This window comes from Symsagittifera roscoffensis, chromosome 3 (genome assembly GCF_963678635.1).
Source record: "Symsagittifera roscoffensis chromosome 3, txSymRosc1.1, whole genome shotgun sequence".
NCBI lineage: Eukaryota > Metazoa > Xenacoelomorpha > Acoela > Convolutidae > Symsagittifera > Symsagittifera roscoffensis.
Genome location: NC_087064.1, coordinates 50,184,187 through 50,206,150, shown reverse-complemented (window position 1 = coordinate 50,206,150; position 21,964 = coordinate 50,184,187). Strand labels below are relative to the sequence as shown.

The window sequence follows — 21,964 nt, the reverse complement described above, 5'->3', positions numbered from 1 at the left end:
GATTATAATCGATTATACTCGGATTTTATTGATAAGAAAAATAGTTTCATTATAATCCATTTTTAATCGATTATAATCGATTATTATCAAAATTTATTGAGACAGACCACGAAAATTCAGTATAATCGATTATTATCCATGGAACTCCGGTGCGGGTCAGGAGTTGAAACGTTTTTAAGAGTGCAGTTTTTTTCACTCTGTAAAAGGTTTGAAGAGAACAAATATCAACAAATTGTGTCTTAGAAAGAAAAGTCTTAGAAAAACGTAAGTGAAAAATACACGATTGTAGTCGCTTGCGCATCAAGTAAACAGTGAACTGTACACCCGGTACTTTTTAATTAATCAAAATTAAAAAATGGATTGAGTTGCAATGGGTTGTTCTTAACCTTGATCAATTTTCTTATAAAGTCAAAATGACTATTTCTATGGGCTATTTATACTCGATGTCACTGTTTTAAGATGGTGTCGTGTTTGCTGATTTAGCCGATGATGCTGCAGGCAGGCCTTCTCTTCCGCAGATCGAGTAGGCGTTGCAATTGCGATTTTTAGAAATTTGAAAACGGACTAGTGACAAAAGCGTCGCTTCGGCTATAGTGTTGTTCTGTGTTGCGGTAGATTTTACGGGCAGATTCGGAAATTTCTAATTTTTGACTTATAATCACCCGGCTAACATTGACTCAAGTGTGGTTTCTAATCTTCCTTGTTGAGAATATAAAGAGCAGAGACGGTAGCTACAATCGTATGCCGTATAAGTGACTGATTGGAAAAAGCAAAAAAAATAAAGTGGAAAGTACGACTTGCATGGGTTGTATGTATTTCATTCGTTTCAAGGTGTCTATGGTGGTATTCATGGTGTCTCAAAGCTAAACCGGTGTGTCTTCTGAGCATTCTCAGGACATTTTTTGGAGAAGGTAAGTCTAATTGATAAGAAGTTCTACTTAGGGTTTCCAAAAATATTGAAAAAATTCATTCGGCTGATGTCCAATTGATCTGTTCGAACCATTAACATTTTCAAAGAAAAATATTTGGCCTTGAAGCTTTCACCTTATTTAGGACTAAATGATTTCGACTGAACCTCATAAATGTTGTTGCTTCCGTTGTTGTTCCGTGCCAACTTTCGTAAGAAAGTAAAAGAGTATTTGTGCCCGGGTGGTTTTTTTTTCTTCAGACAAAGTTCGACATTTTAACTAACCACTCGGGTTGACGTCCATAAAAGGAAAATGCTTATCATAAAATTTCATATATGGCGACTATGGAAAAATTCATTTCATACAATTTTCAAACAGAATTTAAAAACTGTATTAAACGTTTTTGGAGAAAAACTTCTGTTCTATTTCCATCTTTTGAATTTTTCTTCTCAATAAAAACATGATTTTAATTTTGGTCAAAAGAATGCTTATCATAACATTTTCATACATGAAAAGTGTATGATAACCATTTTCAAATTCTCTGTCATTGAGATCAAAAATTCAAGAGCAAATCAGAGTGGTCATAGCATCACTGCAGAAATTTTTAGAAATGTTGAACTCTATCAGAGATCAGACATTGACAATGTTTAGCCATCTCAGTTCATAAAATTTTGGAAGGTAATTTTTGCGGCACTGGATCATCGACGAATAAAAAGTTTCCGTGCAATGATTCCGAGTGATGTCCGAGAAACCTTTTTGTTTCCAGCACTTATGTGTTCGCTGCAGTATTATGCAGAGGTGGATAGGATTATTTAATGAAGTTTTCTTACTACTTTTACTTCTGACCAATAAACCTTGATTTTTTTCTTGCGACACTAAAACATGAACAAGTGCAAGAACGCAACTGCTCGTTCGGTCTAGACCCCCCGGGTTGACGTCCATAATAGAAAAATGCCCACCATACAATTTCATATATGGCGACTATGAAAAAAATCTCACAATACACTTTCATACAAAATTTAAAAACGGTACTAAACCTTTTTAGAGAAATAATTCTGTTCTCTTTCCATCTTTTGAATCTTTCTGCTCAATAGAAACTTGATTTCAATTTTGGTCAAAAAAATAATTAAAAAAACTGTATGATGAGCATTTTAGTACAGAAAAAAACCTTCAAAATTAATTTAACGATGTTTCTGGATGAATTTACTTGATTTGAAAAGTTTTTTATTGAAAGAATGCATTTTAACTCTCAAAAATAAGATTTTTATTGTTGTCATATATTTTCATGATAAAAATTGTTTGATAAGCAAAAAACACAAATTCGAGGTAAAAAAAATTTCAATCCCTTTTTTGGTTGCAAATTTGCTTTTGTGCTCAAAAATAAATATTTGCGAAAAAAAATTTGCATGCCAAATTTGACTTTTTGTGTTTATAAACGTAGTCCAGGATGAGTTTTTCACACAAAAAATCCAAAAACTACAAAAAAATGTTTTTTTTTAATTGTAAATACGATGATTATTTGTTTAATTTCATTTGCTTAAAAAAATAAATTTGTAAAATAACAGGCTTTTTTTTCTCAACTAACAATATTCTCAAACCAAAAATTATCTAGCCATATACAAAAAGTTGCATATTTGGTTAACATTTCCATGTGAAAATGTAAAAATTACCGTAGGTGGCATAAATTACCAATTGCAGTTTATCTGCGTGGTAACTGTCAGTTACACTCTGGTTTTACATATCAGAAAAAGTCCAGAGTTAGAGTTTTGGATGGAACACAAAATTTTAGAACGAATATTTGTTGGTTGTTTCATTTAAGGAAAAAAAGCCTATCATACAGTTTAATAGCATGCAAAAAATGCCTAACAAAAAATTTTATAGTATGGAAGCTTATCATGCTATTTTCATAGTATTTTTTGGTCTATGAAATAGTATGAAGTAGTTTATCAAGCATTTTTTTCATAATATGAAATTGTTTGATAAGCAATTTTTGTCAACCCCGGCATTTTTGACGAAACATTTTTCTTTATCATTCATTAATTTTCGCTGTTGTTAGTTTCAAATTGAAAAGATAGCTCACTTGTGATCATTTTTTGTAAAGTAATTAGGGCAACAAATCACCAATTTTGCCAATTTGGGACAATTAACGCGTGCTACTAACGCGTAAGCGGAGATTTAATCCGTCTTAGAAACCATTTCAAATTGGTTGCAGGAAGCTTATTTGCCATAATTGGGTTATTGATGTAGCAAAATCTATCACTTTTTTCATTATATGGCGTGTGGGGGGATGACTTTCACAAAAATTTTCAAAATTAAAAAAATTCGAATTATTTTCTAACATTTAAATTTTTTGTTTTATTTATTATTTATATTAATCATAATAATAAGAATTCCACGGGAGAGTCCGTGAGGGTTCATCCACCCCCTGAGATGATTTTCAAGTTGGTAAGTTTCTTATTATATTTCTGCAGTTGTACTGTACACAATCACAATGCATTTTCCAAGTGCAGGTAACATGTTCATCAAAATATATATTAAAATAATTCCAAAACCATCAAAGAAGGCCTTTTGTGAGCAAACTGATATCTGTAATGTCAAGATAACTCGGTGCTAAATTTGCAAGTCGAGTTGAACGAAACCAGAATTTCTGTTCACATATTCTTTTTTGAAAGGACTCCAATAAATGAGTGATTTTGATGCTTGGGTAGAAGCACCAGCTCGAATATGTGATAATGGATAAAAGCATACTTTTATAAAGGTTAAATTTTGTGCTCATGGAAAATTCTGGAGAATTTCTTTTTATTACAAAGAAGGTAGAATTTGTTTTTTGATACTTTCTGATATGTACACTGTATTGCGAGCTGACAATACACTGTAAATGTAAGTCCTTGATGAATAGTAAATACAACAAATGCGCAAGAATTGACCCTTGAGGCACACCACTGGTTACAACAATTAATGTTGACAAGTAATTTCCATTTTTGACACTTTGCTTAAGACCGCTAAGGTAGCAACTTAACAAGCTTAACATTTTCCCTCTGACACGAAAATCAGAAAGTTTTTGAAATGTAATTCCATGGTCACTCTGTCAAAAGCCTTCTCAAATTCGGTTTATACAATATGTTTTAATAATACTATTTCCTCCCTCCACAGATCTGTGGATAAGTTTTCTGCGGTGTCCCCAATTAAAATGAAATATAGCGACGCAGCACGAACTGCTCCGTCTTTTGTAGATTCAAAAAACAGTGATGTTCGTATTTCGTGAATTTAAACCCTCAAACCCGAGCCAAAAGACTATTCGAATGGAACTAATCACTCAAGAAGAAAATTGTATAAACTGAATCACATCGCTCGGGAAGCATCAGATATTGTTCATATTAATAGACTGGGTAAATTCGAAGAAAATTCAAGCCGTCCAAGATCTGTTCTGATTAAGTTGAAAAACGATTTTCTTGCATCGAAAATGCTCGCGCGGTCTTCCATGCTGCAATCATTCAAGGGAGTGTTTCAAGAAAAAAATTATTCGATGTTCATTTCACGGTCATTTAATAAAAAACAACAAGAATTGGAGCGAAAACTATTGCACAAAAGACGTGAATTTTTGGATGCAGGTGCTGATCCAAAATCAATAAAATTTCGTAATTTAGAATTTTTACGAAACAAAATAAAAGTTAACGTAGATAATTAACTACCTGTCAAACATTCGATCTCAGTAACAGAAATACGATGTCGTTATCACTGCTCCATAGAACTTAAAAGGCAGTCGGAACTTTCAAGGCTTTGCCCTGATACAAGTAGTTTTGTTGGCCTCAACTTTCACAAAAAATGGCCCGAAAAGCTTATACAAATATGTCAATGAAAAAAGTAACTTCTTTGAATGTTTCTGTGTTTTAATTCAATGACATGCGAAATTTCTGTAGGTATTGATATGATGATTGTAAATTATCTCTGGGCTTCTAAAACTAAGTTCAAACTGATAATTGGTATGTTTTTACTCATCAATTGGCTTGAAAACACTAGCATTAGCCTGATGAGCATGTTCAGCTTCTAGTAATTGATTGAGTATTTTTCAGCATCTGATATTAGCTGATTGTGAACCGTATCTTCCGAAACACCGTACCACATACTTCAATTGCTCGGGTTACCGTTTTATTTGACAAGTTTAAACTTCTGTTTATCAGTGTAATTTCTGAAGTTGTACCTAGTGCAATGTATTTAGCTGCATTGAAGTATGGCTGTTGCATTAATTTGGATTAGAGAATTGGCAGTCCATTAAAATTGTTGGTTTATCAAACAGCTGTCCCGTACCTGGTTAATGTTCTAACTTAGATCTGAAAAAATCTTTTGTGAAAAAATAAAATAACGCTTGGATAATTAAAGAATGAGTTATTTCAGATGGTAGACCTGAAGTTTAGCTTTTCTTGGTTAGATCTGAGATATCAATGGTTCTGACGCAAGTTTTGATATTTTAAGTATGTCTGTACTTGATACCTCTGCTAGCTACTATTAGGTACTCAGCAAAGTCTAAAAACGAAGACTGCTGTAGTATGTTTCCCACAGCTTCAGATGAACATTGGAAACGCTTATATATCGCCAGCAATTGAAAGCTTTGATAGGTATTCTAACAATTTTTTGAAAACTTTTTAAAACAGTTGAACAAGACAATTAGTTCGGAAAAAAACAACGGTTTGTGAAAAAATTGGGAAGTTTTTAACTGCTATTTAATCTAAATACAGTGCTGATTTAAATTATCCGGACAAATCGAACAAAACTCGAATTTTCAAACGCGTTTTTCTCAAATTGGGTTAAGATTAGACAAAAAGTGAAAAGAACAAAAAGTGCTTAGAATTTCACCAGAATTAATATGGTGCCATTTTTTCTCCGAAATTCTCAACAAAAATTTTACCCCAAAAATGTTTCATCTTGGCTTTTTTCAACTAATCAAGAATTACGCAGAAACTACTTTGATAATTGATAAGAAAATTATATCACAGGAAGCCTCCTACGCAGCTCAACAAAGTTTAACATGGGTTAAATCTCCAAAAACTAGTATAAGAAAAAAATTTTCACTTGATAGTCAATAAATGTGAATTTTACAATATAAAACCCAGAATCTCTGTTTAAAAATAAATTTTAAACAATTTGCGCAAATTTTTGGAGATTTAACCTTTCTTAAACTTTGTTGAGCTGCGTAAGAGGCTTCCTGTGATATAATTTTCTTATCAATTATCAAAGTAGTTTCCGCGTAATTCTTGATTAATTGAAAAAAGCCAAAATGACTTATTTTTGGGGTAAAATTTTTGTTGAGAATTTCGGAGAAAAAATGGCAGCATATTAATTCTGGTGAAATTCTAAGCAACTTTTAATCTCTTCACTTTTTGTCTAATCTTAATCCAATTTGAGAAAAACGCGTTTGAAAATTCAAGTTTTGTTCGTTTTGTCCTGATAATTTAAATCAGCACTGTACAATTGTGTACAGCAGAAACAGCATGACATTAAATCTCAATTGTTTTCTCGAAATGCGCCAATTATAATCAAACAAAAAGTTTTTCAGATCTAACTTCAGATCTGAAATTTTGTTTTTCAAGGTTATTTCATTTCTGAAAACTTCTATTTCAGATCCAAATTTTAGATTTCATATTTTCAAATTCTTATCAAGACATGAAAAAAAAAGTTTCAGATCTGAGGGTCTACTCATGTAAGAAATAAAAAATTTCAAATCTTGAACAGAAAATTCTCTGGGTACGGGATTGGTTGTTTCTGATTTTTGATAGGCGTATTCAAGTGGTTGTCGATTGATGTAGACGTACCTAAACTGAAAAAAAAACGACTTTTCTGCTGTGTCAGTGATGTTGATGAACAAACGTTGAGATCATCGAATGCTATGTGATTGTAGTGTGCATTTTGATTGCTCGATGAAGCACTGGTGATTGCTGAGAGCGTCATATTTATCGCATTTATTTTTGATTCAGTAGTTTTCTGTACTCGCGCATCTACTTAACAACCCCCCTTTTTTTCAAGAGAGAGGAGCTTGTGGAGTAGATCCAAACTCGCTTTTTGTCCGTGAAACAGTTGTTGGTTGTGGCTGTTTTTTTTGTGAGGCGTATTTTTTTTTTCGACCGCTGTAGAAGTAAGTTAAGCTGAAAAAACGCGATTTTATTGCGTTGGTTAATTGCAGTTTCTGATTAAATTCGAGAATATCAAGGAAAATTTGACTGATTGTTTTGAGCATTCGATTTTGTTTTTAATTCCTGCTTTTGAAACTAGGATTTCACATGGCTGCGTGACTTCTGTTGGGCGGTCAATGATGCACGTTGTCGATTTGTTTCAAAAGATTTGTGGTTCCGATTTCGAATTATGCTAAGTCAAGTTTCCTATCTTTGTCTTCATTGGGTTCAGAAAATCCCTTGAGCAGTCTTTCTAGTCCTTTAAAAAAGCAGCTTCCTGATATCATTTTTGCTGTTCGTTTTTCGATGAAGGCTGAAGAAAAATTTTCGTTGATTATCTTCTGTCGTGATTTTTTGGGATAACTGCTTACAAGTTTGTTCTAGTTTGGACCTAAATCTGCGACTAATCTAACGCCACAACAAAAAAATTTCAGCTTGAGAATAACTTCTGTTATTCAAATTAGAATAATGGAGTCGTAAAAAAATTGTTTCTCTGATTCCCGAGAGAGAGAGAGAGAGAGAGAGAGAGAGAGAGAGAGAGAGAATTATTAAGATAATAGCTCAACATTGTACTCGCGTGAGTTTCTAAGCAAACAGGAGAACCAATAAAACAATCAAAGAAAAACCCAATTTTTTGGAGAATTTTGCCTTTGCAAACTATACTGGTACTTTTGTGATGGGTTAGACCTGCCTGGATTTCAACTTAATCTGAAAATTGAGGGAAGATCATCTCTTTTTTAAGTTTAATTTTCATGAAGTTCCGATTTTAGAAGAAAATGGAATATTTATGCTTGTTGTGGTTTTTTGTTCAGTCAGTTTGCGGCGATCGTAATAATAGTTTTTATCAAAAATATGCCCTATTGAATCGACTTCCTATCAGCTTCCTGAAATCAAATTTTGAAATCTGTTCTATGTGTTCTGGACTAATTTTGTAGATTTTGAGATGAAATCCGATGTGGCTCACTAATAGAGTAAATTCAGATATTGAACACCGCCTGTTCGTCACGCTATCTTATTTTCGTACAATTTCTTAGTCTAATAACAATCCTAATCTTGCTTTTATATTTTTAGTCTTACTAGATCTTGTATATACCGGTATTCTTGCGAGAAGGAGAGGAGAGGAATAGGCAACTGCTTTCTATACTTCCAGGAAAAAACTTCTCTGAAAGTGTTGTTCTGAAAAAGAGCATCTGTTTGCTATGCTGAATTTATTCTGATCTGGCTGAAGCTAAAAACGGTCTCACTCTTACAAGTTATAGTAAGTGTTAGTAAATGGATCATGATTGGTTAGCACTGGGTATTTTACCGAGATTGTTTATCAAACATAATAGAATAAAATGAATACATATTTTGAGCTGGTTGCACCCATCCGGTATTTGGAGAATTTTAATGTTTTATCTTTGTTCCTGTGAAGGATGAATGGAGAAAATTGTTGACATTTTTGGAGATTATTCTTTTGAAGCAGTGTTGCGTGAAGGAAGAGAAAGAAACAGTTGCTAGGATTGTGGAGCAGTTTTCTTTATGGAGGAAGAAGGAGTACAGTTGCTCGTATCCCATGATTGAGATGAGGGATTGTGTCAAGGTTGCAGAAAAATACAGTGACGTCGATTCCAATAAGTAGAGCGAGACTACAAGCATTCTCAAATTTTCATCGAATCTTGAGATAGCATTTGACTTGTCTGTCCAAAGCACCAAGTGAATAGAGTTTGTGTTGAGTTCAACTTAGAGTTGGCCATTGTTCTTGTTAAATGAGAACCTTTGCTGCGATGTTGGTTCCATACTTTAAATCTTCTGAGTGTTGTGACTACGGCAACAATTTTATAGATTTGCCTTTCCAGAGTGGTAATGTTATCGCGTTTCGTCTCCTTTTGCTGGTCGTTCCTCTCTGCACCTTGTTAGTGAGTTCAGTTTTAGTTGTGATTGTTTTTAATTGTTATCGCAAAAGCGTTTTTTAGTTTCAGTTTTATTATTGAGTTGCTCACCTTATAGCTACTCCTGAAGGATTGTGTCGTGAGCGTGGTTTTAGCGCAGGGGATGAGGCCGGCTATAGAGCAAGCTCAGGACGTCATTAACTGATGAGTTAGGCCAGTTGTGGGAGTATATTTTTAACGTTTTTTTGAGCAGTGTCTTTTTTCTTGTACAACTTTTCCTTCTCTTTTTTTTCATCAGGTGTTTCTCTCTTCTGTTCTTTCTTGTGTACTTTTCTCAAAAAACTATTGTTATTGTTTGTGTGGTTCTTTTGGTGTTTTTGTGTTCCAAATTGTTTTAATAAATAAATAAAACGAACAACAAAAGAATAATTATCCAGTTTTAGTCTGGGTTTTATCAAGTTAGTGTGCCGTGAGACTTTCACAAACATGCGGTTAGTTTTTTGGCATTTATAAGCTGCGTTGATTAGCTTAAGCATACCTCCAACCGGAATAAAGGTTTGAAAACATGTGAAAGCAAGTTAAAGTTGTTGTCAGTTAGACTGGAAAACTAGAAACTCATTTGTTCAATGATTCTTTGTGGCAAATTAAGTGAACTGTGGGTGAGTAAAGATAAGTTTTGAAATTTATAAAAGAATCTCACGTAAAATGTTAGTTTCCTGTAATTTAATTTCATTTTATTTACTACACGAATCTGAATTTTACTGCAGAGTTATTAATCAACTGCTTTTGAGGAACTAAATTTGGCTGGAAGAGTTTGCCAAATGTGGGCGAGTGAAATTAAAAAAAAAATAAAAATATAAATGGGAACACATGAAAAAAGTTAGTAAAATATATTTTTTTTCACCATCAATTTCATAGCCTGTATTGTGATTTTACAAGTTTTATCTTATTATTGCTACTGAATGAGTTTACTTCACTGACATCTTTTATGAAATATAGTTAGCTCATAGAGTTGAAAGTTTAAATCAGTTTAATTTTAAATTTTAATTTTTTAAACTTTTTTTAGGGAATTATCAAAAAAAATTTTAGTGAAATTTAAGAAGAAAAAGTGAAACACACGGGTAAAAGTGGTGAATGTTTTATTTGTTTTCATTAGTGATATACTATGAAATCATACTTATGAAGGGTCTAGTTCCAAAAATTTCACGGGGAGGTTAGTTTTGATGATGTCTGAGGTTAAAAAAAAGCTTAGCAAGCATTCGATTTACGTTTTCAGTGCGTAAGTCTGGCCATAAAAATCAAGCGCACGGATGATATTGCTTTCTTCGGTGTTTAGAGAAAAAATATTGTTAGAGTTTTGATGAGGATGTATAATTCATAGTGAATTTGAAATGATGAAAGTTCTCTGAAAGGACAATTTCAAGGGGTTGGATTTACTCATGCGGGATAATAATGGGACTGGAGTCTTCAAGCGGAAATCGGTTAGTGAGGGGGCAAAAGATGAACATTTGTCTCACTGTATCATTTTTACCGAGAATGCCATGAAGGTTAGTTTACTTATGCAAGATGTGAAATTTAGTAATTAAGCTAATATATATTTAGAGTTGTGGCATGAAGCGGTGGTGGACATTGCGAGTTGGTGAACTGTGAAAACAGTGTCGTTGCATAAATTGATAATAAGTTTAAGGGTGAGTGTGAGTTTAGTCTTTAACATAATTCTAAGAAACTAATTAAAATCTCGCTCTTTTGTTAGAAAAATAACCGATAGTGCAAAGTGATCAAGTATACTGTAAAACGCTTTGTGAGTTTTTCTATCCACTTGAGCGTGGTCGTTTATGTGATCGAATTTTTTATTTATGATCATAATGGGTAAAAGAATTGCGATTGGCTTTTTTGTGCAAAGAATCTGTTAAGTGTTTGATTAAAGCCTAATTATGTGAATTGATTTAGGCGGAGTACGTCAGCTAATTCTTTCATAATTGAATCGCTAGCTCATCGTCGTTTGTATTTTTTAGGGGAAATTTTTAGTGGTTAGTGAAATTATAGTCGGATATTCATGAAAGGGTTGGTAGCAGTGATTGTTTATCAACATATTGGTCTTGTTGGACTTGGTTTTCTTCGTTGTAGTAGGTGTACTGGAGTAAAAGGGGAGGTTTTTCTGCAAAGAATGAAGGTGTTTCATTATGACGTAGTTGATGGTATAGGAGTCGGGCTGATGATGGGCGGTTACTGATGAATTGTGGTAAATTATTCGGGAGTTTACATTTCATAAAATTCTTTGTGCTTGTGCGGGGTCAATGTGGACAGAAGGGATGGATGGTTCGGAGGTTGAAAAGGAGCGGGTTAGTGGATGAATAGTTATCAAGTTAGTGGTGTTATGAATCTGTTTCTGTTGATGGGGAGTAGCAAAATTTTCTAAACCATGCTCAAACTGGTCATCTGTGATGGGGCTAGGGACATCGAGTGCATCGAATGAAAGAAGAGAAAGGAAAGGGGTAGAGTCAGTGTCCGAGGAGGCGGAGGCAGAGTTTTCAATAGGGGTGGGGGACTTATCAATTGGAAAAGTGAATGAGAAAATTTAGTGGGACTGGGTTCTGAATCCAAAATATTATAGGGTGTTTCGACGTCTGAGTTATTAAAATTGGAAATTGTATTAAAAACAGGCTGATGTGAGTCATCTGTCTCCATGCGTGGTGAGTTAGGAGAAAAACTGGGTAGAGGGAAGAGCTGAGTTCTGAAAATGTTTTATGAGAATCGTGGCCTTAGAGATTAGATGAATCTGAAAAGGAACGGATCCAAATTGGCGTCTCATCGTCGGCTAAAAAGATGGTTCTTTTGAGAACGAAAACTTTTAGTGTGTGGTTGCTTAACAATTTGTTCATATGCATTATCGGCCGGTGGATGCTTGGCGGAGCGCTATATGAGATGCGGCGCTTTGTTGTATGTTTATACATGTAACACTCGTTCGGTGGTAAAAATTTCTATAATCTGTGGGATTTTTGATAGAGGGTGGTCATTTTGTAAACTGTGTAAATGTGATGGTGCTGTAGGTGTAGTAATCGTATTGTCTTGTGGAGTATCGTATGCTTTTGTTTGTCGCACCAGATGAGTTTAAGTTTGGGGTGGCTCACTCAGTGAGTAATTTCAGATAAGAAACACCGTTTGTTCGTCACGCTATCTTTCTTTCGGCCGGATAGTTTTGTGCAACTTTTTAGTCTAATACCAATCTTAATCTTACTCTTATATCTCCTAATCTTAATACATCTATTGTGTACTGATATTTGCCCAGCTTGGAATCAAGAACTGTTCTGAGGAGGAGCAACTGTTTGCTAAGTTAAATTTCTTATCTTCTGGCTGAAACAAAAAGTTCCAGCCTTACAAATTATTGTAAGTTAGTTATGGATCATGGTTGGTTAGTTCTAAGTATTTTACAGAGATATTTTATCAAGAATAAAACAGGATAAAATAAATACTTGTTTTGAACTGGTTCGAATTATGGTCATACCCCTGAAAGGGTAACACAAGTAACTTTTGAAAATTTTACGCCTGATCTCTGATAATGTCCAATCTTTTTTTCTTTTTTTTAAAGTTTCAAAAACATTTCACTTTAGATCAACAGGCAGTCGGAACATACATTCAGCGCCTTGCCCTGATACACGAGCAGTCTTGTTTGGGTACAAGAACTGTTCTTTTTCTTCAGTTTCATAGTGACATGATTACATCAGTTTTTTTTTTGATTGTTTCGGTGATGGGTTGGAAAGATGCTATGTCGTAGTCAACTGCATATCAAGCAATCAGCAAAGCAGCATACAAAGCTTTAGAAACAAAGAGGTTGCAAAAACTTTGACTAGACAGAAAATGCAAGATTAAGGGCGCAGAGGAATGCTCTGGGCATCAGAACAGAATGGATCTGATGCTTGGAATAAATGTCGAGAAACTTTTATCTCTCAGTTTTTAAATCAAAGCTCTCAGAAGCAGCTCCCATCACTAGCATTAACTAAAAAAAACTTGGTTGAACACACTGAAATTGATTGAAGTAAATTATTTTTTTTTGAAAACAATTTTTGTAACAGAACAGCTAGTTAAAATTAGTTAGTTGGTCAAAATTTTCCAAAAAGAAACCTGAAAACATCTTTTATGGCCTGCTTTTTTAAAATTCCGACTGCGCCGCAGAAAATCTGGCCCTGACAGGGTCTTTTTGCTGCTTTGCAGAGCTCAGAAAATCAATTTGGTCGACCTAATAAAAAGGTCGACAAAGTTTTCAACTTTTTTTTCAAAACCAGCTTCCCTCGAAAAAATCTTAGATCCGCCCCTGATTATAATAAGTATCGCAATACTATTATAAAAAAATAAAATAACGACCAATTCTAGGAACGAAAATGAATAATTTCAAAAAAGTTGCTGAATAAAATAACGAGATAACATGCTCAAGTTTTCTCAAAACAATTTTTTCCAACTACTTTGTCTGGGCCAATTTTTTCGGGAAAATCAGTTCGCTCGGGCAGTTCGTAGAATCAAGAGGATCTTCCTGAAAAAATCATTGAAAATATGGGCAACTTGCCACCTAGCAAAAAATACTGCATCTGCCTCTGATATTGCTTAGCTTGATTTGTTACGTTTTAGCCAATGAAATTACTATAGAGGCGGCCGACTTCACTATTCCAAACCCATGGAGAAGATTCTATCCGGTTTCTCAAATATTCTTACCACCAGGGTCAGTCTCATTTTAGCTGATAAAAATATCGTCACGTTGCAAAATAATAGAAATGAAAATGTTTGCTGTGCTTATATTGAAAAGTTATAAAAAAAAAGTTATATATGTTGCCCTTCCTAATTTATACAGGATCAATAATTTTGAAAACACTTCCTGCCCAACTGCAGAGCTTCTGTCATTTTGAATAACACTTTTGATTTCATTTTACTTCACAACTGATGTTTTCAGATAATTCCAAATGCCTTCAAATCATGTCAACTTTAATCCCCCTTTCAATAAAAATCAAACCCACTCTCAAAAAAATTGAACTCTATTGCTAGCAAACTCAGAATCGGAAGTTGTTAGGTTTGAGATGAAATTCCCGCTCACAAAAGACTTAGCACTGCTCAAAACAGGACGCGCCATCTCGTACATGGATAAACTCTCCCTCCCCCTCTGCAACAAAGTAGACGCGCATCCTTTCGCCGACCTCACTTACACAATGTTCGCCGCCTGTGGACTGGGACTGACAAGCACATCAAAGGAGAAAGTGGAATTCCCGGACACTCTTCAGGAGACTTTGTTCCATAACGCCCTGTTTACCAGTTCGGATCCATTTGTAATGGTGCCTTGCAGGTCAGAGTTATCAAAAAAGCTAGTGGTACAAGTATGATAGATGGGTCTCAAGAAAAAGCAAGTAAATATTTGGGTCCCAAGAAAAAGCAAGTAGGAAAGAAGGATCCCTCATTTTTTGTGAAAACTTCAAAAACACAAGTGAACAAATGCGAACCATGTGTTCGAAAATTTTAAGGCCTAAAAATTTTCTTCAGGAACCCGTCTTAATTTTTGGCAACCAACTATCATACTTGTACCAGGCTAGTAAGAAATTCATTTTGATTCTAACAAATTTGCGTAATTTGGGGCAAATGGAATTTTGATAATGTTCTTAACCTGTTCTAGAATATTAGGCTAATTGTTGTGATAAACTTATTAAATAGTTTCAGAGAAGAAACATTGAAACGGATGCTAATTTCAACATAAGCAGTAACACAAATAAGCATCCATCAGAATTGCCTGGTCTGCGGTTTCACGACCAAACACCAATTTTGGCTCCGAGGACGAAAAGATCCAAAGTAACGATGAGCCCATGTGCTGAAGAAATTGAGCAGGATTTTCACGTAGAAGGTTTTTTGTCTGAAAAAGTCCATGAGACGATAAGCACATCAATTGAACTTCTGATTCCAAATTTTTATGGAGAAACTGAAGGATCAACTGCAGAGTATTTTAAGTGTTGCCCTTGAAACGGCCGAGAAGAATCTATAAAGCGAGATATAACAGACTGCCAAAACTCAACTTTCTGTGCAATTAAACGTCCATAACCTGAAAATGCTTTAAGATTGCGAAAAGCTGGAGAACTATGATCGAGGACACAATCTCCTCATCGTTGAAGACCATGAAAAGCATGAAGATATGGAAGGAACGCTGGCGAAAATTATTGAAATCTTAAGTGAAATCGGTGGAAATACATCAATAGCTCATAGATTGACATCAATCTCCCCAAGAGGGAAGCCGATCATTCTTCGCTTTTCGAAAAAAAATTCGAAAACTAAAAATGCTGCTCCATTCCTGAGCCATTCCCTGCAATAAAAGAAAATCATAGTAATTCTGTTATTAGTATTATGCCAACTAAAGTTCGCTCACTCAAAAAGCACCAGGAGGAATTGGATGCCTTAGTATATAATCTGGAGTCTCCACCGAAAATTTTATGCATCACAGAGACATGGCTGAGTGGTAAAAGTGATAATAAGGACATGTAATAAGGACATGTTTGTAATAAAGTTAAATGAAAATTTTAACTTTATTGAGCTTATAACTATCAACCTTGACGAATCATTGGGCTTGCAGATTGAAATCTACGGTATGTGACCAAATGTCGTAGTAATTTATCTGCCTTCCATGGTACATAATTTAAATTTATAGAAGAAGTAGATCATGGTGGAACCAGATCCAAACTATATTTTTATTATTGGTAATAAATTGGATATTTTATCACTATAAAATATTTAATATTAACCAATCATGATCCATATAACTAAGAATCCACTTATTTGTAAGTGCTTAAAATTACTTGTAATTTCAGCACCAGAGAGATTTGAATTTAACTTAAAAAATTAGTTACCTCTCCAAGAGACCTTCTAGCAATCGCAACAAGCCAGTATACTCTAGATCTATTGAGCCTAGCAGAGACTAGTTAAACACCCTGAGACTAGTAGATTTAAGACTAAGATTAGGATCGGTATTAGACTAAGAAGTTGCACGAATCTATCCGGCCGAAAAAAAGATAGCGTGACGAGCAGACGGTGTACCCTATCCGAAATTGCTCTATGAGTTACACTTCGGTCTTAACTAACCTGGTGCAACCATAAGTCTCGAACAAGACCTTAAAAAACAAATTAGCTTAGAACTAACAAGATCCGAAATGTTACATGATAACAATTTAATTGAAATGTCTCTACGACTCAATAGATCAGAGCCGCTATTCCTTACAATACTAGAACTACCAGAAATCGGAAGAAGACCTTGGACAAGAGACGATCTACGACTACGAAGAAACTTACCATTAAATTTAATTGTCGTACGGCGAAAGCCAGAACAAACATTTATATTTAGAATTTTACTAGCAATGAACTTAGATTATCTTTTGCAAACATAAAACCTTGAAGACAAATCTTCAAAGATTATTTCAGGCGCTATACAAAATTTACTATTGTACAATAACGATTGATAAAAACATCTCAAATTGTTTCCTCCAAATCTGCAGTATAATTCAAAAAGATATCTGAAAAATAATTTATTTAAAGGAAAATAAAAATTAGTTAACATTATCATAAATTATTAGTATATACAAATCATCGTGTCATCTCAGCTTCATCACCTAAACATAATAGCAATCATAAAACTACTAAAATCATTAAAAACTAAACTTTTCTATCAAATAAAATCTAGAATTATTTTAAAAAAAGGCTTATCCCAAACTTAATCTATATTTCACTTAAATTTTTCTACATCTTAAATACAGATCATCAAAGCTTTCCTTGGATCTCTTAAATATCTAATTTAATTCATTTTGTACTATTAAAATTTATACCTGATCATCAAGGCTTATCCTTGGATGAAATAGAACAATTTTGTTCTCACCCACCCTATTAATAAAGTGTCTAACGACCTCAAACGTCGATTCACTATCCAACCCTTTCAAAGACCCAGGACAAATAGAATTTTTTCAAATAACTCTAACCATTCTAATTAGGCTAAACAGTGAAGAACTTCGGTTATTCATCCTTCACTTGACCCCCCTCTTACCTGACCCAGGTTAAATCTTAAATCTTAGTAAGATTAAAATAGTATCTAACAAACTACTTAAATCTTAGTAAGATTAAAATAGTATCTAACAAACTACAAACTACGTTCTAATTATACCTGAACCCTGTAGATCAATTTACTATTCTTCAACTCTTGAAAACAATCACTACCCCTAAGTAAGATTAAGTAATTTAACACCTTAACTTAGAATAGTCACGAGAAAGTAACAGTCATTCTCCGGAATCGATATACTTTTCTCTCCAACCCTAAATAAAAAGACTCATGTTAGGCTAACCAAAAAATCGTAAGGACTAACAGTCTAGGATATTATATTCACTAATAAAAACCTTGCATCCTTCATCCTAAACCTTATGTCACTGAACAATTTAGGAAATAAACAAACAATCGTACTACACAATTGCGAAATAAATGACGAAATATACGATCTCGTAATCACACCATACAAACAAACAATTAGATATATTCGAACAAAACGACAAACAATAAAAAGAAAAATTATAAGCAAACAAAGACAAATTATACGTAAAAGGTTTTCAAAGCGAAGAAACGCAGTCTCCGAATCAGAAGTCAGTAATTTAGATGCACTTTGCAAACTAAAAGAAACAGTTAACAAAAACTACCCAGTTCAATACCAATTATATTTTCCGGTTCAGAAGCCACATCACATTCATCAAAACAAGGAAAAAGAAGAATAAAAAGATATACAAAACTAAACCAGTACGTTTATACAATTGGAATCAACCAATCAGACACATTGAACACTACGCAGGGACAGTTATAAAATGAAAAAATGAGCCAAAGTCCAAGTTATGAAAGTCCAGACGAAAACTCGGTTTTCTCTTTTATCATAAATTCAATCACTGAAGATAGAGGACAAAAACAATTCTGTACTAATTTAATTGCAAATGTATTCAAACAAGGAATTAGCCCATGTAAAGCAGAATTCCCAGAAGTAAAAAGCAAAAGACAAATTATCGACCATTATTTAAAAGGAATATGTAACCCAACACAACCATATGGAATCTACACCATAGAATTCAGCACAGAAAGTCAACATCATAGCAAACATGTTATTCAAACAGATGATGTCGACATAGAATTTTCACAGAATACATCAAAACCATACAACACCAAAATTCACAGAGAGCAAATTCAATATTCACTAACGATGTTTTTTCACTAATATAAAGTTATATATCTATACTAGAACATATAAGAACTGACAGTACATCACCAGTACAAACATCAAGACACACAAAAGTCAGAAATGAAATTGCCACTTTTCAACATTTTTAAACACAACCCGTGTAAATTTTACAAGCAACGATATTTCACAAAATGTTTAACATGATTTACAAAAGCATGGTTCATTATTGATTATTTTGCACATAATATTGATTTAATTGCACAAGCAAAAAAAATTTTAGACCTCAAAGTACCAATGACGACAATGTCATTGCAGAACAATCAGACTATATTTGGGACCCTGAATGGTCTCATCCATTATTTTTGAACATACCAATAGACATCTCAAGTCAAGCAATCAGTACAATTTCTCTTCACAAAGACTATGTAGAGTTATTTCCACTTACAATAGATGCAAAACCTTTAAACTATAATTCATTTTTACCTGATAGAAGACAAAATAATAGCTCAAATTCACCCCTTGTACAACAAAAAAATTAGAATAGAACTAGAAATTTTATACAACAAGATATTCAAACACCATCACAATTTGTAAATGAAACGGTAGTTGAAACAATAGTAACAACTACACAACAAAGTATTTCACCAATATATCCAAACCTTACAGCACCAAAACCTAAAAATCAAAAAATACCACAAGTAACGACGGTTAAACCCTCGGTTGCTCCAAAAAATTTACATATGGATTATCAAACATACAGACCTATGACAAAACCTACACACAGACAAAGAACATTTACTAGAAGTAATTTCGCAGAACACAATTATAATTATGTACATTCATCGAAACTAACTCATCCTCCCCGTATACAAAAGCAAAATCTTCTATTTTCACAAAAGTTGATTTTTCCCATGACATCCACAAATTCAGCAAATTTTCATGACTATCCACATCCCTCTCAAGATCACAGTGAAAATTATCCATTTTTTCATTAAACTAGAAATAAACAACTAACACCATATCACACATCAAACTATTTATCATCAGACGATGACGATTATTATCAACTAGGTATTTTTGCACCATACACATAAGATTAACGTACAAAAAAACCTCGACAAGTTCAAGTATCTCAACATATAAAATATCACCCACAAAATTTAGCTAATATACAAAGCTATCAACCGATGAACATACAATTTCAACCAAGCACACAATCCTATCAACCAGTACATTCACAAAACCCAGCCATTATGCATTCTTATCAACCAACACAAATGTAAAATGAATTACAATTACCATATTATTTACAACAACACAAAAAAAACACAAAATCAATTTACAAATTTTTCACAAATGCCAAATGCCGCAGAATCACTACAAATGACAATGAATTCATATATAATGGATGGATCATCAATAACATCGAATAAACCATTAATGGTATTCACAGGAACAGACCTTGAATATTCTTTAGAAGATTATCTAAATGCAGTAACAGCAAATTTAATTTTAAATATAGGACCCGAACCAATTAATACGCCACTTCACCAAAATAGGATACATAGACGCACAGCGTTAATACAAATAACACTTGATGGCGGAGCTCAGAAATGGTTTTCAGTTTTACCTATAGAAAAAAAACTGATTGGAAAAGATTCACAGAGAAAGAATTTTCAAAAATGTTTGACTCTGAAAGAAACAAAGAACATCAATGAGTTTTATGTAACAAAATTAGTAGACTGCCAAACGAAACAATTAAACAATTGGCAGTTAGAATTGAAACCTTAGTTCGAAAAGCAAATTCACTTAACACCAATGATGATAAAAACACGAAATTGACAGAAGTTTTAATGATGACTCTAACACCCCAATTAAGGAAAATAGCTATTAAAAAGAGAGCATCACATCCCTCCTCAATTCGAGAACCAGATTTAGATTTCAGAAAGCTAGTTGATAAACTAGAACAAACAGAAATCACAATGAAACTCGAAGCAACGGAAAATTTTAAACTACTATACGTCAATAGAATCGAAACAAATACTACTCATATAAACAACATACAAGATTCAGACGTAGATCTAACTGAAAAAATCACTAAAGTTTTAAACATATATGAGAAAAACCCAAATTTCAAATGTAAACCATCTTTTAAAAAATGGTGTAACTATTGCCCAAGATACGGACATAGTTTTGCCGAATGTAGACAAAAACAACAAGATAACAAAAACAAACCACAAAAATACAAAGAACCAAATAAATCATTCTATCAATATATGAAAAAAGATCAAAATTTGCCAAACAAAAACATAGATAGTAACAACAGCTCTGGTAAACCACTTCCAAATAATTCAAATTACTCAAGAAACCAATCACCCTATAGTTCTAATTATAGAGGTAGATCACCAGAACAAAGAAATTAACGAAATTTCTCACAAAATAGATATAGTCGATCAAATATCCAAAATAATCAGTATAGAAATAACTATTCACGATCAAATTCAAACAGAAGAGAGTTTTTTGATACCAGTTCCCATTTTTACCTGATAGAAGACAAAATAATAGCTTAAATTCAACCTTTGTACAACAAGAAAATTAGAATGGAACTAGAAATTTTATACAACAAGATATTCAAACACCATCACAATTTGTAAATGAAACGGTAGTTGAAACAGTAGTAACAACTACACAACAAAGTATTTCACCAATATATTCAAACCTTACAACACAAAACCTAAAAATCAAACATTACCACAAGTAACTACGGTTAAACCCTCGGTTGCTTCAAAAAATTCACATATGGATTATCGAACATATAGACCTATGACAAAACCTACTCACAGACAAAGAACATTTACTAGGAGTAATTTCGCAGAACACAATTATAATTATGTACATTCATCGAAAACAACTCATCCTCCCCGTATACAAAAGCAAAATCTTTTATTTTCACAAAAGTCGATTTTTCCCATGACATCCACAAATTCAGCAAATTTTCATGACTATCCACATCCCTCTCAAGATCACAGTAAAAATTATCCATTTTTTCATTAAACTAGAAATAAACAACAAACACCATATCACACATCAAACTATTTATCATCAGACGATGACGATTATTATCAACTAGGTATTTTTGCACCATACACATAAGATTATCGTACAAAAAAACCTCGACATGTTCAAGTATCTCAAAATATAAAATATCACATACAAAATTTAGCTAATATACAAAGCTATCAACCGATGAACATACAAATTCAACCAAGCACACAATCCTATCAACCAGTACATTCACAAATCCAGCCATTATGCATTCTTATCAACCAATAAAAATGTAAAATGAATTACAATTACCATATTATTTACAACAACACAAAAAAACACAAAATCAATTTACAAATTTTTCACAAATGCCAAATGCCGCAGAATCACTACAAATGACAATGAATCCAAATATAATGGATGGATCATCAATAACATCGAATAAACCATTAATGGTATTCACAGGAACATACCCTGAATATTCTGTAGAAGATTATCTAAATGCAGTAACAGCAAATTTAATTTGAAATATAGGACCCGAACCAATTAATACGCCACTTCACCAAAATAGGATACATAGACGCACAGCGTTAATACAAATAACACTTGATGGCGCAGCTCAGAAATGGTTTTCAGTTTTACATATAGAAAAAAAAACTGATTGGAAAAGATTCACACAAGAATTTTCAAAAATGTTTGACTCTGAAAGAAATAAACAACATCAATGAGTTTTATGTAACGAAATTCGT

At 33.4% G+C, this 21,964-nt stretch overlaps 1 protein-coding gene across 1 annotated transcript in view; it reads left to right on the top strand.

Annotated features, from left to right (window-relative positions):
- The window catches only part of LOC134841748 (uncharacterized), a 257,893-nt gene that overhangs the window by 214,188 nt on the left and 21,741 nt on the right, over positions 1–21,964 (top strand). The window contains exons 34-35 of the mRNA XM_063857786.1: positions 13,570–13,660; positions 14,006–14,275. The gene's annotated coding sequence lies outside the window, so the exon portion shown is untranslated. The remainder of the gene's footprint in view (positions 1–13,569; positions 13,661–14,005; positions 14,276–21,964) is intronic.